We start from the raw sequence: 16,717 nt of genomic DNA on the forward strand, positions 1-16,717 counted from the left end.
TGGCGGTAGAGACTCTGGCCGGCACAGCACAATGCACTGCCTGGCAGCACTGAGCAGTAAAGTTAAGCACATCTCCCTGCAATGTTGAAATCAGAACCCCCCCTCACCTCCTAAAGGCAGTTCAGTGACATAAATCATGGCAAGGGAACTTCATGAGATACCCAGCTAGCCCTCACCCCCTGCCCAGTTCTGTAGAAAGCCTGTGATGCAAGCCCGTGAACACAGCAAAAAGCCACTGCCCTTTGGAGGTGGAAAACACACAGGTGCGCTTAAATCCGACTCGCTGGCAGCAGAATTTGCAAAAAGCATCTGCCCTGGAATTCCCTCGGCTGCACTGCCCGGGCATACATCACTTCTGTTTGGAGGCCTTAGATGGAATGATACTTACCAGCCAAGAACACACACAGAGCCCCGCTTGCTGAAACACAAACAAATCAGGAAAAACAAACCCACCAGCACCGAAATGCAGCTGGCGCTTAGAAACACTTCCGAGATGTATCGGCGCCTTATAAACACACAATACAAAATAAATGCCCGCCCTTCTCCTCTTTCCCCCACGACTCTCTTCCTAGGCACGTACACTTCCTGTGTGAATGCGTCAGGACGACTTAACGGCATGTCAGAAAATCGTCATGACGCATTAAAGGCATCTCGGAAAGTGTCGGCAAACTTTTAAATAAACACACAACGCTGTGGGGTCTCATACGGACTTTAAGTGTGTGTTTCCTTTGGTAATGAAAGCAGCATGAGGCCTCCCTTTAGCAAAGGCTCCTTTGCAGCTGTCAGGTGAGTGCTTGTGATGCTGCTGTTGAGATGCATTTTATAGGTATTCCTTTAAGCAGCCATTAGCTCGGAGCAGTCTGGCCCCTCTGCTGTTATATTGCTCAGAGGGGCCCTTCTGCTGCCATTCCTTGCATTGCACTCATCACATGTTGAAATTACAAAATGCAAGTGCCTGACTTTAAAATATCTAGTTTTGAAATTGCACAGGGGAGTCTGCTGCTGTTGCTATTGTAGACACAGTAGCTGCTCCTGAGCTCATTTATGGTGCAGTTCAGGCTCTGGGATGCTCGTACACTAGACACTAGAGTGACCAGATTTAAAAAGTAAAAACCGGGACAGGGCAACTAACATCAAAGTAGGACTAACTCTTGAAAGTGGCTGTCAAGGCACTAGACTTCAGTAGCGGATGGAGGAGAAGGAGGTTTTCGTGTTACTGTTCCAATAAACACATAATTTATCGCAAATTAACTCTTAAATTGCGTAGCTCTCAACTCACACGCTTTTGGCGGGTGTCACCCGCCTTGTAAAGTGCTGACTCACCCGCCAAGCCTCCTGCTTGCCCATTCATTCCAATGGGCGTCTCACCCGCCAAAAACAAAATCGGGTGATTTCACCCGCCCTTGAAACACAAATGGTTGAGAGCTATGAAGTTGTCAAGTGGAGCCTTTCTTCTGTGCATGCTGTGCCTGCCAGCTATGAAGACCTCTTGCAGTTTCTAATGGAAACATTAATCTTGAGAATGGAGGACAGCGCACCAAATACCCGGGACAGTCCCGGCAAAACCGGGACGTCTGGTGTCCCTATCTTCTGTAACTTCTGTGGTCTGGTGTAAGCAGTGGTGGAAATGGAAAAAATGTGGTGCGGGATCCCACAACACAAGGGCCGGGGTGGGGGAGTACTGGGGGTGGGCGAGGCACGAGAGGGCGTGGTCTAGATTGGGCAGGGCTCATAGTGGACATCCAGCAATGCTGTAATACGTAAAAATAAATAAAAAAAACACCTGCGACGGCAGCATTGCCTTTTACCGTAAAAGGCAATGCTGCCATTGGCACTGGTGTGTAATGCACACTGCTTGCTACAAGTACAACTGATTCCTTTCAGTTGTACATGTAGCGAGCATTGTGCGTTTCACACCAATGCCAAAGCCATAGTAAAAGGCAATTCTGCCGTTGCATGCGCTTTTCCTTTTTTTTGTTTTTTTTAAACTATTCCAGCGCGGTTCATGGTCTTGGGCGGCTGACTGTGGCTGTATCCCAAGATCTGGCTCCATATCTGGTGCCGGATCTCGGATCCGCTGAGAGCCGGCCCAATGACCAGCACTGGGTGTAAGTGAATACATATATATCTTATATACCTGCACCGGCTAATAATTGCAGACATGTATTGTCTCCAGTTCCTGAGCCTACTCTGAAAGTAATGATTCCCCAGGACAAATCCGGTACTTTCTCTGAGTCGAATGACCCCTCGCCAGATTATAACTGCAAGCACAGTGTCTGTTCTAGGTCCAATGGCTGCAGACTCAGATTCGACACTCTAATAACTACCAGCAGATGCTACCTTCTCTAGCGCTAATGGCAAAGGCCCACCACATCCTGTGGCTAGAGCAAATGAGTGCAGGCACAATACCTGCTCTGGAGCTAATGACTTCCGATACAGTACACACGTGCTCATCAGCTATATCTGGCAATACCTGGCCTATTACAGATCATTACAGACACAGCACCGGATTGGGGATACCGATTACAGACACAGTACCCATACTGGAACTAATGACGTTTGATACAGTACCTGCTAATCCATAACTTATGACAGAATACTTGAATGATGGCATGCAAAGTCTGTACTCTGGGCTAACGATTCCAGTCACAGTATCTGCTCTGGAGCTAATGGTACTGACCAAAATACCTGCTCATGAGCATATCTGGGGTTAATGACTGCAGAAATGGTAAAACCCCCATGCATTCTCTTGTGTCCTTTCCCATTCCTAATTCCCCTCTGACACCTCGACCCACACTCTCTGAAATGAACGTACAGAAGTGATCAGTAGGGATAAACCAGTGTGCTACGATTTTGAAAACGTGGTTGGTGCAACTGATGGGATGCTTGTTCACTTCAATTGCGCCAAAAAGGTGGTAACCTGTGTACAAAGGACATTTAAATGTGTGCATCATAGTTGTGCACATTGAAGTTCTCTTTTCCCACCAAACGCACAACTGCGCAAGACAGAGGGTGGAAAGGGTGTTGTTGGAATTTTCAAGAAAAATCCCGATTTTCAGAAGAGGTGCACTATTCAAAGCGCTGGGGGGAAAAACATTTCCTTGAGCCTATTTGGAACAGGTGCAGGGGAATATAAAATGTAGGGGAAGGTCACTTCTGATCCTCTCGTGCAATGAGTGAGTGAATGCTTTGTGTGAATAAGCGAGTGAATGTTGAGTCAAAGAATGTGGGTGTGTTTGTGCTGGGCCAGGGACCTGATTTTGGCTAGTGATGGCAGACAGTGGCAATGCACTTTTAATTTATTTTTTATTTTATTGGTCTTTTCAACAGTAAGAACACATGTAAACCCCTCACAATCCCTTCTCACCCCCACCTTCTTCCCCTCCCTCGATCCCAACACATGTAACCAACAACGCACCCAGTCCTGCCCCCCACCCCGGGTCCATAAGCTCTGTAGATGGCTTCTGGTCCCACATTTCTGTGAGTGGCCAGCTTTCTTGCCAGCCCTTGTATGGGCCCTTGCACCATTGGAGAACCTCCCCCAGCATAGTCCTCGCCTTCCCCGAGAAACTTCAGCCGTATCTCCTTCCAGCTTCCTGTGAAGGCGCCCTCCCCAAGTGGAGCGAGTACTTACACTAGCCCCAGCAATCTCATTTTCCTCGGGCACCATGCGGCAGGCGAGTCCCGCTGCACGTGATGCAGGACAATGTCCCGGTCTGAGAGAAACCTTTGGTGATCCCCTTGAATCGAATAGGTCACCCACTCCAGTGCAACAACGTTCCAGATTTTACTAAGCCATTTGTGTTCTGTGGGGGAAGCTTTTTGTTTACATTTGTGTGCCACCATAAGCGTTGCTGCCCCTATCAGGATGACGTATGTCTTTCTTTGAGCTTTCGAGGTTAGATTTTCCAGAATCTTGCCCATTCCCAGGATGTTTGTCTGTATCTGACTCCCAACAATACTATTCATTGCTGCACAGATCATGTCCCAATAAGGCTGTATGACTGGGTATTCCCACCAGATATGTTTCCACAATTCCAGTTCCCCACATCCCCTCCAGCAAAGCGCTGCCGCAGTTGGGTAGAATGTATGTAGTTTTTCTGGGGTGAGATGCCATTGGACCATTATCTTTACCCACATCTCGTGAATCTGGATGGCCTGCATGAGCTTGGGGATATCTGCCCATAATTGAGTCCAAAGTTTCCCACTGCTCCATAAAGTGCCATGCCTGGCTCCTTGCCCCTTCTGCTATAATCCCATCTAACGCTCCTACCAAATGTCTGTCCCCCTGTCCATCGTCACGAACCATTCAAAGAGCGTGAGATCCCTGGTGGCCGGTGACTTGACCATTGGGTTCGTAAACCAGGGCCTCGGTTGAGAGTAGCAATGCCTCTCCACCTCATCTAGCCCGAAGTCCTGCTTACACTGTGCAAAGGATTGAATATCCTGACCCGAGAACATGCCACGTAGTTTGCGGCACCCTGCCGCCTCCCACCCTTTGAAGGCACCCCTTTCCATACCCAGTGTGAACTGGGGATTCCTAAACAGCAACGTCAGCGGGGAGGGGACGGTGGTCAAGTTCACCCTCCAGACCAGCACATACCATGAGTCCCCCACCAGGGCCCCTATCCTGCTACGGTACACGTTTGCAGGTCTATCACCCTTGGGTCGCCACAACACCTCATCCAGCGGCGAGCCTACTACCAATTTGTCTATTCGACACCAGATCTTCCCGAGATCGCCCCTGAACCAATCCCGGATCACTCTGATTTGAGCTGCAAGGAAACAGAAGCAGCAGCTTGGCGCTCGCATCCCCCCTTCCTTCTGGGAGACATTATCATCTGCATAGCTATCCTGGGTCTCTTGTGGTTCCAAATAAATGACCCCACATGTTTTTGAAAGGTCCCGAAGAAAGCTTTGGGAACACCCACTGGCAGGGCCGTGAAATAGTACATGATTTATGGCAAAATCACAATTTTAAGGGCATTTATCCTCCCCATCCTGGCTATTGATAAGGGCACCCATTCCGCCATCAGCCGGTGCAGCTTTTCCGCTAAAGGTGGGTAGTTAGCACGGTAATGAGCACTCCGAGAACCAGTAATCTGGACCCCCAATTATCAAATGCTGGTTTCCGCCCATACATAGGGTACTGTAGCCCACAATTCCTGAACCTTTTCTGAGGCGGTGCTCATGTTTAATAACTGACTTGTGGGCAATTATTTTTAACCATGCCACCTCCCCAAAGAGAAGAAGTTCCTGCAAGATCCCTGGAAATTAGGTTTTTGATTCTGTGATCAAGAGGAGCATGTCACCATCAGCAAATGCTGTGACTCTATGCTCCTTACCCCCAGAGGGAATCCCCCCTAATATCTGGGGAGGCCCTAATGCTGGCCAAGAGCGGCTCCAGATGGATGGCGTATAAGAGCGTGGAGAGTGGGCAGTCCTGCTTAGTGCCTTGTTAGACTGTGATCCTCTGGGAAAGTTGCCTGGCACAAGGAGGGAGTTCGGTAGTTAGCTCTTACCATTGAAAGGAATTTAGAATCCCATGACCTCCATGGTATGGAAGAGGAATGGCCATTCGACCCGGTGGAATGCCTTCTCAGCATCCAACGCTAGTGTAAGTGCAGGGGTTCTAGAATTATGTACTTTTTCAGTCAGATGCCAGACTCGCCGAATGTTATCCAAGGTCTGCCTATGCCTAATAAATCCTGACTGGTCGGGATCAATCAGTTTGGGGAGGAGCTTACCCAGGCGTGACGCCAGAACCTTGGTGTAGATCTTTGTGTCTAGATTAATAAGGGCAATCAGCCGGTGCAAACAGCATAGAGTGACATCCTTACCCGGCTTTGGGAGCAACACAACCATGGCTTCTTCCATTGTCAACGTGATACACACTGCCCCCCACTCCCAAAAGAGTTGAAGAGCTGGACTAGGTACAGTATCAGTGCCTCTCTAAAGGTTTTGTAGAAACACGCTGGAAGGCAATCTGTGCCCGGGGCCTTTCCTGATGGCAAGGCAGCTATAGCCGCCCTTACTTCTTCGGGAGTAATGTCCTCCTCAAGTTATTCCCGTTCTTAAGGAGTGATTTTAGGGAGAGGGCCCCGGACAGGTTTTCCCTTTGGGCTCCCTCCTCAGAGTAATCTGATGTGTACAGGAATTAATAATATTCAGTGAAGACTGAAATTATATCAGGTAGAGCAGTGCTCTCTTGCACCCTGCCTTTATTTTAAGGATTGTCCTCAATGCTTCTTTTTAACTAATCAACTCCGCTAACAGGCGATCCGCCTTATTGGCTTTGACATAATACTTCTGTTTGTGGTACAGCAATGAATGCTCTGCAGCTCTAGTCTGCAAAACATCGAATTGCCCCCTAATTAGCCAATATTCCCTTTGCAGCGTACTCCCCGCGTTGCCATTTGAGCCATTATTTGTTTAAGTTTAGCTTCCAATTCCTCCTGTAAGAGACCTAGTTGTCTGTCTCTCTGGCACTTAATCGCGATGAGCTCCCCCCTCATTGTAGCCTTAAACGTGTCCCTTACCACCTGGTCGCGAACACCTACGTTGCAGTAAGTGCAAAGTAATCCAAGATTGTATTCTTTATGTCCTCACATGGGACTCCATTCTTAGGAATGTGGCTAGGAAACTTCCACCGCCATAGGCCTGGTTTGTTCTGCCCCATATTTAAGGTAATCGTTATGGGCGCATGGTCTGACAGGGCGATCACTCCTAGCTCTATCCCTGCAATAATACCCAATAGTGACATCGAAATCCAGGAGTAGTCTATCCTTGAGAAGGATCTATGAACGTGGGAATAAAATGTGTAGCCCCCCCTCAGTTCCCTCCAGCCATTTACCAACGCCAATTGGGCCATGTGTTTGTTCAAGCAGGGAGATGGCGCCACCTGGCTGTGGAACACCCTTGCACTCCAGTGTTCTCTTGGGTCCCACGCCAGATTAAAGTCGACTACCAAAATTATCTGCCCTTTGGCAAAAGTCTCCAATTTGGTCAGTGTTGCCCACAATAACCCATCTTGCCCCATATTGGGGGTGTAGATTGCTGCCACTGTATATGTCCCCCTCTCCCATTAGAAAGAAGCACGTCAGATACCTACCCTCTGTGTCCCCCTCTAGCTATGACCTGGAAGCTTGGGATGTCCCGATTAGCGATTAACACCCCTGTCTACCCTTTGATTTTCAGCTTATGCCTGTCTCGCCCCCGAACGTGTGTCTCTTGGAGGGCTACAATTCCCGACTTCCCCCAGCCCAAGAACTGCTCCACCTTCCTTCTCTTAAACAGGGAATTAAGTCCCCTGACGTTTAGAGAGGTCACCCGAAGCACTTCCCTCTTTCCCATGTTCGTCTTATTATACAGCTCACACCAATGATGAGTATCTGCCATTGGAATCTCCTCCCCTTCCCCGTTCACCCTTATACCTCTCTCTACTCATCCCGACCCATCATCTCTGGAATTGAGCCCTTGTAACAACCCAGAGTAAACCTGTGCGGGTCCCCCTAGACCCATGTAGATAAACCAAGACATCCTGTACTACCCATCTCCCCCGGTACCTTTCCCCTCACTACCTCCCCCAGGTGAGCTACAACATTCCCTTCAGTAACCCCCCTTTTCCCTCAGCGTGTCGCTCCTGTGATGATGAGCGTGTGGGCACCTTCCACTCCTGCCCCCTCGTTGAGGGGGGTTAAATAAGGCCCCAGTTATTTTAGCCCCTTGTCGAAAGCTTAGACCACTCCTGCATTTACCTCTTGAACAGTACTCTCGCTGGTCTTTGTTCTTGCCTTGGTGACCCTTTGTCCTCAATCTTCAGTACCATCGTACCTTCCTCGCAGGTGGTCCCGCGATGCTGTTTCCCTTCCCATTCGAACTGTAGTCCAAAGGGAAATGTCAATTTATGGTGTATGTCCACTCGCATTAGGGTGAGCACTACAGGGCCCATCATCCCACGCTTCACCAGGGTGGTCTGGGCTAGGTCCTGGAATAACGGAAGTTCCAAGCCGTTGTAGCTGATTGATCTGGCCCTCCTGGCAGTTACCAGCACTTTCTCCATCTGTCTGTATTCATGTAAGGCCACAGCTACATCTGTGGCTGGCCCGAGGCTCTCCCCTCTTTGCCCCCACTCTGTGTATGCGGTCCAGCTCTATCCTCGACCAGTCTTCCACCTCCAGCAGGTCCGCTCACACTTGCTGCGCCATCATGCGTTGATCCTTGTCTGCCACCGCCTCAGCAAGGCCCTTTATTCTGAAGTTATATCTTCTCGAGCGGTTTTCAAGGTCTTCGCTCTGTGTCTCAAGGTTCTGTGTGACCCTTGCTAATTGCTCTACCAGTTCATCGATCTTCCTTGTGTCCTCTGCAAACTCTGCTGCATTGGTCCTCTCTTCTATTTTTGTTAGGTCCACTTTCACCTCTTGCAATGATTGGGACAGTTCAGCTTGCATCATGCTCAACGGCGATTGTATGGTGTTCGCTATCTTGTCCCCAAAATCCTGAAAGCATTGGCTTGGGTGACCACTTAAACGTTTGCGGTGCCTGCCAGCGTCTCCAAAGCCCCTGATCTCCCCCAGCCGGTACGTCACTGTCTCTGCGCTAGAGTCTCTGCAGATTGCCCTCCTGTGGTTTCTTCACTGACTTGGGAGCAGCTTGCATGTTCTTCCCCTTTCTTTTGGACATAGTGCTATGGCAGGTCTGATGGGGCCACCCTGCCCTCTCCTCTATTCCCTGATATCGTGTTGCACCCTTCAGACCTCTTCTGGCCACCTTTTGAGGGCGTAAGAACCTCCTCCCTAAGCCGATTTGTGTTACCACCCTTGACTGTGTGGGGCAGGGGGTTAGAACTCCCCTCTAAATGTGCACAGGTGAGCCACGGTTTGTCTTCCTCCTCAGTGTTTCAAATGACCCTCCTCCTGGCCTTGGTGCCAGGATCACTCTGCCCTGAGCCCGACCAAATGGCCTCTCCCTTATTCTTCCTTGCCCACCACGGTTGTAGATGGACTCCTTAGCCCTTGACAGGGCCCCACCAGTCACAGTCTCCTATGCGTGGTGCGCCTCTTGCTGTCTTGTCTCCGTTGCTTTGCTCCTGGATGGGGGTGCACTGGCTGAGGCACAATGTTCAGCTCCAAAATCCCTAATTGATATCAAATGACCCGCCGGCCGCCCCGGCTATAACACCACACAGCCTCCCCTGACCTTCTTTGCAAAGTGCTGGCTTTAAAGCTTGGGCAGGGGCCCTCCTTTCGCGCTCCTCCACTCCACACCATCACACTGCTCAAAGCTGGTGATCACTGCCTGCTGATCACTGGCCAGCATCTACCTGCTTGCACCCTTTCCTTGGGCCAGGGCGCATGCCGACCTGTGATGGTTCTCCCCCAAAGCAGGGGGCGGTAGGATGGAGTTATGCTGCTCAGGATTGCCGTCTTCCTGCCTCTGGACTTTCACTGTGCGCCCCCTTCCGGGCCTCTTGGCTGCTCCTGGTGCTCTTCTCCGCTGCACAGCTCTCAGCAGTGGGCTACGGGTATGGCCCCTCCGGACCCTCCTGATCTCTCTGATGAGACGTTGCTTCTCCGGCACAGGGTCGGCTCGGTCCCCCCTTGTTATCCCGCTCCATGAATCCAGCCTCACTGGGCCTCCAATATCGCAGGTTGCTCCTTCCTGATCGGCTCCTCTGCCATCCACCGTCGGCCAGTGGCTGTTTTCCGCCACCCTGCCTCGCACCCTGCCTCGCAGCCGCACTGGGTCTCCCCGATTGGTTCTTCTTGTTTATGGTCTGCGAGCATCTCTCTCAGCTCGCCCTGTACCGGCCTCGGGTGCAGTGCCCCCACACCTCAGACACTGCAGTGACGAAAGCCGCACCCCTACCTCTGCTGAATTCCCCCGGCGATCTGGGCAGCTGCACTCCAAGACAGCAGCCGACATCGATAAATCCCCAGCTGAGGAAGGCTCTTTTAATCTATCTTTATTGTCTTTGGTCCGGGGGCTAGTGGGTGAGAGCTCTACAATCACGCTGCTCTCCCTTTGGCGGCCATCTTGGAATCCCAAATATGATGCACTTTTTAATGGGTAGCCATTGTAGATGTACTAGATGCACAAATGCATTTATTTTAGATTTCTTTTTTAGAACGGATAATATGTGTTTTTATGTGGATGCACTTGCATTATGGGACACCCAGTCTAGCCATTCTTTGCTGTGGCATGCCATTTGATTTTTTCAATGGGATTTTATGATGAAGCAAGCATAATGAATGTTATTAGTGTCTAGACTGGCATTTAGAGAAGCCAGTCAAGCCATGTCTTACTGTGGTGTGGCTTTTTTCACTTTTTACAAGGTTAAAGCAAACATGATGAGCATTATTACGCATCCAGACTCGCCTGCATTGTGCAGCCAGTTTGGACATGTTTTCTTGTTGTGACAAGACATTTTTAAAGACCAAGCCAACAGGAGTGTGTGGCAGAGCCATGGTGACCATGTTTTCTTCTAGTATCATTACTGGCATTATGTTATGTTAAGTTGATTTTTACTGTGCACCCCTACCACCCTATCACGTGGCTCTGCAAAAAAGGCAGCTGGGGGGGGGAGGGCTAGTGGGTATAAGGGTGAGAGGGTAGATGCAGAACCAGGAGGAACTGACGTCTGTGAGTGTTGTTTTGCATGTGGTCATTTGTGAGCGGCCCCGTGCATTGTAACCGTATGGGTAAGATTCTATTCCTCGGGTTTGTGGTAGTGTTTTGTGTTGGTGTTAGTGTTGTGTGGTTATGATGGGTTGGTCATGTGCGCCGATTAGATAGTGTCCATAAGGGATTCAGAGTCACAGGTGGTTGTAGCTGTAAGGTAGTCGGCATCTTGGCGAGTTGCATTTTAGATGGTATTGGGCTGTTTGGGTGGTTCACTTTGGATGTCGGCATAGTAATGGTTCTCTGTATGTGTGAGTGTGGCTAGTCCATGATCTGGTGTAGAGGCGTCAGTTATGTAGGAGGAGCAGAAAGGGAAGAGGGTTAGTAAAGTCGGTCAGTTCGTCTCATCGCTCTGAAGCTAACTTGTGATTGGTCGAGTATTCCGTTTGTTTCGACGTGTTTAGGATGGATTTTGTAGACTTAGTTCTCCAGGATCGTCGCTGGGTAGGGCAGTTTGGATATCTGTCTGTAGTTGCTTGGGTCTTCTGCGCTTTCTGACCTTTTTTTATCAGTGCTTTGATGTGTGCTGATTTGAAGGAGGACAGTACTATGCCTCTTTTAAGTGATAGCTTCATTAGGTTCTGGAAGAGTGTTGCTGGGTTTCTGTGGTTGAGGATTCCTTTGAATACGTCTGGGGGGCAGGTGTCCCTTGGAGATCCTGCAAGGTTGGTGCCCTTGATCAGTGTGGTGAAAGTTTCCTCTGTGATTTGGTGCTAGTCAGATGAGTTTTGCTTTAATCTGTTTCGTCTGGTGTCTGTGGTCCAGTGGTTGCGGTTGTATTTGCCTCGGCTAGGTTTATGGGCTCCTGTATTGTGTCTATTTTTTCCTTTCAGATGGTTGATGATTTTGTCACAGTGTTTGTGTTGGGGTGATGGAATTTTTGCTGGAAGAGGCTATTTTATCTCTGATTTTGAAGAGTTCTTTCTGTGGATTGTTTGCCGATTCTGTTCTTGTAGAGTTTATTTGCTCCGAGGACTGTTGCTTTGTACAGTTTGAGTTGTCTTTCTTATTTTATTTTGTCTGGTGTATTGCTCTCTGCATTTTGTTCCCATTTTGCGATAGTTTTTAAAAAAAGTTTTTTCGGCTCTTCTGTGAACCATATGATATGATATGGCATTTCTAACGCGCCTATACACTAGTGTTTCAAGGCGCAACGAGGCAAGGGAGGGGAAACAGAGGGAGGACAGAAACAACAATCTAACTAGGCCAGGCGACATTGAGATTGTGCTAGTGCAGGGGAAGAGGAAGGGGAAAAATGCAGGGTAAAGGGGCAGGGGTAGTTCAGTGCATAGGATAAACAGTGAATTAAATAAATAAAGACAATAAATAGAAGTGCGGCCAGCTAGTAGCACGTGTGAGGGTCAGACATCAGGTGTCAAGTGATGGTAGGGGGCTGTAGGGATACAGAAACAGTCTCAGAGTGAAAAGGTTGCCAGGGAGGCATTGCAGGTGTGCAACTGGTGGGGAGGGGAACTGGGCCCGTGATGAGGGGGTAGCCAGGTAAACCAGTGCTGTATCAGTTTCAGCCAGGAGATCAGCAGGGGAGAGGAGGAAAGAAAGCCAAAGCAAAGAGGAATGTGTTGAGGTGCTTCCGAAAACGGCGATGGTTCTCCTCAAGTTTCAGAGAGGCAGGGACGCTGTTCCATAGGGAGGCCCCGGCAGAAGAAAGATATCTACCACCAACTCGTTGCTTGGAGACGTGACTGACCCTGAGGGAGTTGAAAGCAGATGAGTGAAGAGCTCGAGAAGGAAGATATTTAGGAAGTGAGAGTTGAAGGTATTGAGGCCCCAGAAGGCCTTGTGGACACTGCAGAGGGTTTTGAACTTAATCCTCTCCGCCACTGGGAGCCAGTGCAGAGATTTCAGTCCTGGAGAGATACGATCCCTGGGCTTGAGGCCAAGGACAAGTCTTGCAGTCCTGTTTAGGAAGAGTTGCAGAGGGCGGAGAGTAGAGGCAAGCAGATTTAGAAAGAGGCCGTTGGAATAGTCCAGCCTAGAGAGAACCAGAGCTCTGGAGACAGTGAGCTTCTGGGGGAAGGAGAGGAAAGGAAGAATACCTCTGAGGAGGTGCAGCTGGTAGTGTGACTTCTTAGAGACATCAGAGATGTGAGGAGAGAAGGAGAGTGTGGAGTCGAAGATGACCCTGAGGTTTTTAGCCTCAGAGGTGGGAGCAGGAAGACGGCCAAGAGAGGCCAGCCAGAGGGTGATAGGAAAGGAGGGACCAGGTGTGCCGATCAGGAGAATCTCGGTCTTACTGGCATTAAGGCAGAGATCATTGGCGGCACAACACTCCTGGATAGCAGACAGACAGTCAGAGATGAGAGAAGGTGAAGAGGTGGCGGAAGGGAGCCTGAAAAGGAGTTGAGTGCCATCTGCATAGCACTGAAAGTTTGGGCAGAGAGCAGCAATGCGGTGGGCAAGAAGTGCCAGGTATTGGTTGAACAGCCAGGGAGAGAGGGTAGACCCCTAGGGAACACCAAAGGTAGAGATAGAGGAGAGGAAGGACCCAAGTTGAACCTGGGACGGTTGATCGCAGAGCAGAGGAAAGAAGTCAGCCAAGCCAGGGCCTGATCGGTGATACCCAGGTTATCACAGAGACGTTTGAGCAGGATGGTATGGCTGACCGTGTCAAAGGCAGAAGAAAGATCAAGTAAGATGAGGACACAGGCGGTGTTGGAATCAAGGTTGGAGAGCAGGTCTTCACGGATGTTCAGGAGAGCAGTTTCCATGCTTCTGGCAGCTCTGAAGCCAGACCGATGGTCATTGGGGCCAACCAAAAGATTCAGTGTGAAGATTAAGTTGGGAGATGGCCAGCTTTTCCAGGAGTTTGCCCAGGAAAGGAGTGATGGAGATTGGGTGATAGTTCGACGGGCAGGAAGGGTCAGCAGCAGGTTTCTTCAGAAGAGGGTCCACAAGGGAGTGCTTCAGGGGGGGGAAGACTCCAGCGGCGAAGGAGTGGTTGCAGAAATCAGCCAGAGCAGGAGCCAGGGTATCAAAGTGGTCTTTGATGGTTTTGGAGGAACAGTGGTGAATCTGTTTTGAATAGACCTTCATAGATCGGACTTGTCTAGAAACCTTGTCTGGGGAGAACAAGGGAAAGGCAGAGAAGGAGGGAGGAGAGGTGGCCGAAAAAGGGCCAGTGGAAGAGCAGAGAGTAGAGGGAGGAGGGGGAGAAGAAGAGAGAGCGGACAGGATGTCCTGAGTTTTAGAGATAAAATGAGATGCCAGCGCCATGCAGAGGGCTTGAGAGGGGACAAGAGAGGTAGAGACTGCAGCAGGATTGGACAGCTCCTTTTAGATTTTAAACCTTGTTGCTGCCAGTTTTTTTGGTGTTGCTTTGAATGTTTTAGTTAGTGCTAATTTGTCAATGGCCTTGTTCCAATTGTTGAGGGTGTCTTCTGTTGTATCTATTTTTGTATTGGTGGGATCTCTTTCGCTTGGGATGCTTGCATCTAGAAGGTTTGTTAGGGCTTTTAGGTCCAAGTTCTTCCAGTTTCTTTTCTTGCTGGTGTGGAATAATCCCTTCCCAGCAGGTAGGCGGGTTTGGGGTGTGATGTAGAATGATATCAAGTAGTGGTCACTCCACACCATTGGTGTAGGTGGCGCGGATGCGTACAGTTTTTCCCTGCAGAAAATTGCATCCAAGGTGTGTTCGGCAATCGTGGGTGGATCCATTTACTATTTGCTTGAACTGCAAGGTTTGCAGGAGTGCGCAGAGTGAGTTTGCTGTGTGCCTGTTTTCTTTTTTGAACCATATGTTGAAATCTACCAGTATGACTAGGTTGTCATGGTGGGTTGATAGCATGGCATCCTCGTCCGCTAGTTTTGTTTCAAAGTTACGGTTCTAAGAAGGTTGTCTGTAAATCAGAAGGAATACTATGTAGGATTGGTTGTTGAGTTCTATCTTGATGAGGAGGGATTCATAGTCTTCTGCGATGGTTGTGATGATTCGAGATGCACGGGTGTGTGCGTTGTGTATAACTGCGATTCTGCCTCCTATTCAGTTTTCTCTGTTGGCATGTATTAATTTATAATTGTCGGGTATTTCTTCGTTCATGATGACTTTATAGATGTCTGATAGCCAGGTTTCTGTAAGTAAGAGCACGTCTGTGCCTCCTTCGCTTAGGAGGTCATGGATTTCTGTTGAGTGTTTTGCCATGGATCTAACATTGAGGAGACTGCATTGTAGTTTGCTTGATTTCCCTTTCGGGTTGTTGTTAGTATTGTTTGTTCTGCCAGGTGTGTTGTTGGTTGGGTTTCCGTTCCAGGTTGGTTTTCCCCGGTTGAGTTTGTTGGGTGGGGTGGTTCTTTGTTGGTCTGTCTCTTTGTCGAGTAGACCGATAAGGTTTATGGCGGGGTTGATTGGCTTCGATTGGTTCCGGGTGGTAAATAGGGTAGCTACTCCTCTGTTGTTCCATTCTTGTGGATGTAGACTGTGATGGATTCCAACTTGTTCCTTGTTCTGGTTGGAGTATTGTCCATGGTGGAGAACAGGTTGGGATGGTTTATTAGTTGTCGTTTTCCGTTTGGTGTCCTGGTTGAGTCTGTATTTGTGATGCTTGTTGGTTGATTGTTGTTGTGCCGTTTACATTTACCACGCTATCGTATGTGGACAGGTAGCGAGCAATGTAGTCTGTCTTTGCTGTGTTATTTGTATGTCTCCTTGGGCCACCTGGGATGTTTATTTGGCTAGTGTTTTGGGGTAGTGGGATCTTGCTGGTCGGTGCCTTCCCGAGTGGCTTGGGTTTTCTTATTATTTCTGTTGTCTGTTTTGGCTTCTTTGTCTTTCTTATGGTGAGGCATGATGTGTGGGTTGTGTTTCTTTGAGTGGGTGTCCTCTTTCGATTAGTGTTTTTCCTGGTCTTTTGGGTTTAGCCTTTGCTGTTTGTGGGTTGTTGTTGCTTGTATTTGGTAGGCTATGGGTAATTGAGACCTGGGTTGATGGGACTTTGTGGTTCCATTTGTTTGTTGCTTCTTTCTTTTTTGGAATTTGTGTTTTTTTTTGTTTTTTTAATCGTAGAGGTCCTTTTGGTTATGGTTGTTGATTGTTGGATTATGCACAAAGCAAACATGAATACTGTGTGAATTAATACATGTGAATACTGGCATCAATTGGTGCAGTCGGGGTGGAAATGTATTTATTTTGAGGGTGCTGGGTTCCTGCTTTTGTCTGGGATGGCAAAGGATTCTCACCCACGGAATGCATGCTTTGATGCTAGGATAGCTCAGCGGCAACATGCTCGCCTTGGAAGCAAGAGCACACGGAGCAGCACAGGTTCGATTCCCCGGTCTGCGCTTAGAAACCTTTGGGTATTAAGCGCGTTATAAATAAAATATCATATCATGATTAGGCTTCTGGCTTCCACTTTGGCCCAACATAGTCTCAAGCTTTACCCTTCCTACATTGGGGGTAATTCAGCACAAGTGCAACTAAGAAAAATCGGAATGACAATCTGTATTGGACTGCATATCATCCTACAAACTTAGATGTTCTGGAATAATCAGTAAGTCATACCCAGATCATCAAGAACAAACATGTTTCATGGTGATGGTCTTGAAGTAATCAGCAGGTCATCCTCAAATTATCTTCAAATCATTAGGGACAAACATGCACTCTCTTGAAGTGATCAGCAAGTCATCCTAAAAGCATCTGAAAGTTTTCTGAAATAGGGATGATGTTAGCATATTTGTTAAGTCATACTGAGCTCATCCCCAAATCATCACCCACCATTCAGAGACATTTGCTGATGACTTTAACAGCGTGATGACGTCTGATGATGTGGAAATTACCTTCTAGTGTAGTTTGATGATCATCAGGTGACCCCAGGATGGTCTCGAAAGTCATCCTTTTAGACCAGGGACACCATGTTTGTAGGCAATTTCCAGTGAGATTAAATAATGTGCCAAGGAGCACACACTATGGTAAAGCAGTGTATCTGAGACCCTTTCACACAAACTTCCAGTTTGTTGTTATGCATTGTGTTTAGAAAGTTGCAATATCCATATAAACGTTTTGGCATATCAAACCAGCATATAT

General features: G+C 48.6%; 1 protein-coding gene across 3 annotated transcripts in view; it reads left to right on the forward strand.

Annotated features, from left to right (window-relative positions):
* The first annotated feature begins 719 nt into the window (after positions 1-719).
* Positions 720-16,717, forward strand: part of GNB1L (G protein subunit beta 1 like) — a 449,973-nt gene continuing 433,975 nt past the window's right edge. For all 3 annotated transcript variants that reach the window (XM_069620043.1, XM_069620041.1, XM_069620044.1), the window contains exon 1: positions 720-786. The gene's annotated coding sequence lies outside the window, so the exon portion shown is untranslated. The remainder of the gene's footprint in view (positions 787-16,717) is intronic.

The sequence above is a fragment of the Ambystoma mexicanum genome, chromosome 10 (assembly GCF_040938575.1).
Source record: "Ambystoma mexicanum isolate Mex_15411 chromosome 10, UKY_AmexF1_1, whole genome shotgun sequence".
NCBI lineage: Eukaryota > Metazoa > Chordata > Amphibia > Caudata > Ambystomatidae > Ambystoma > Ambystoma mexicanum.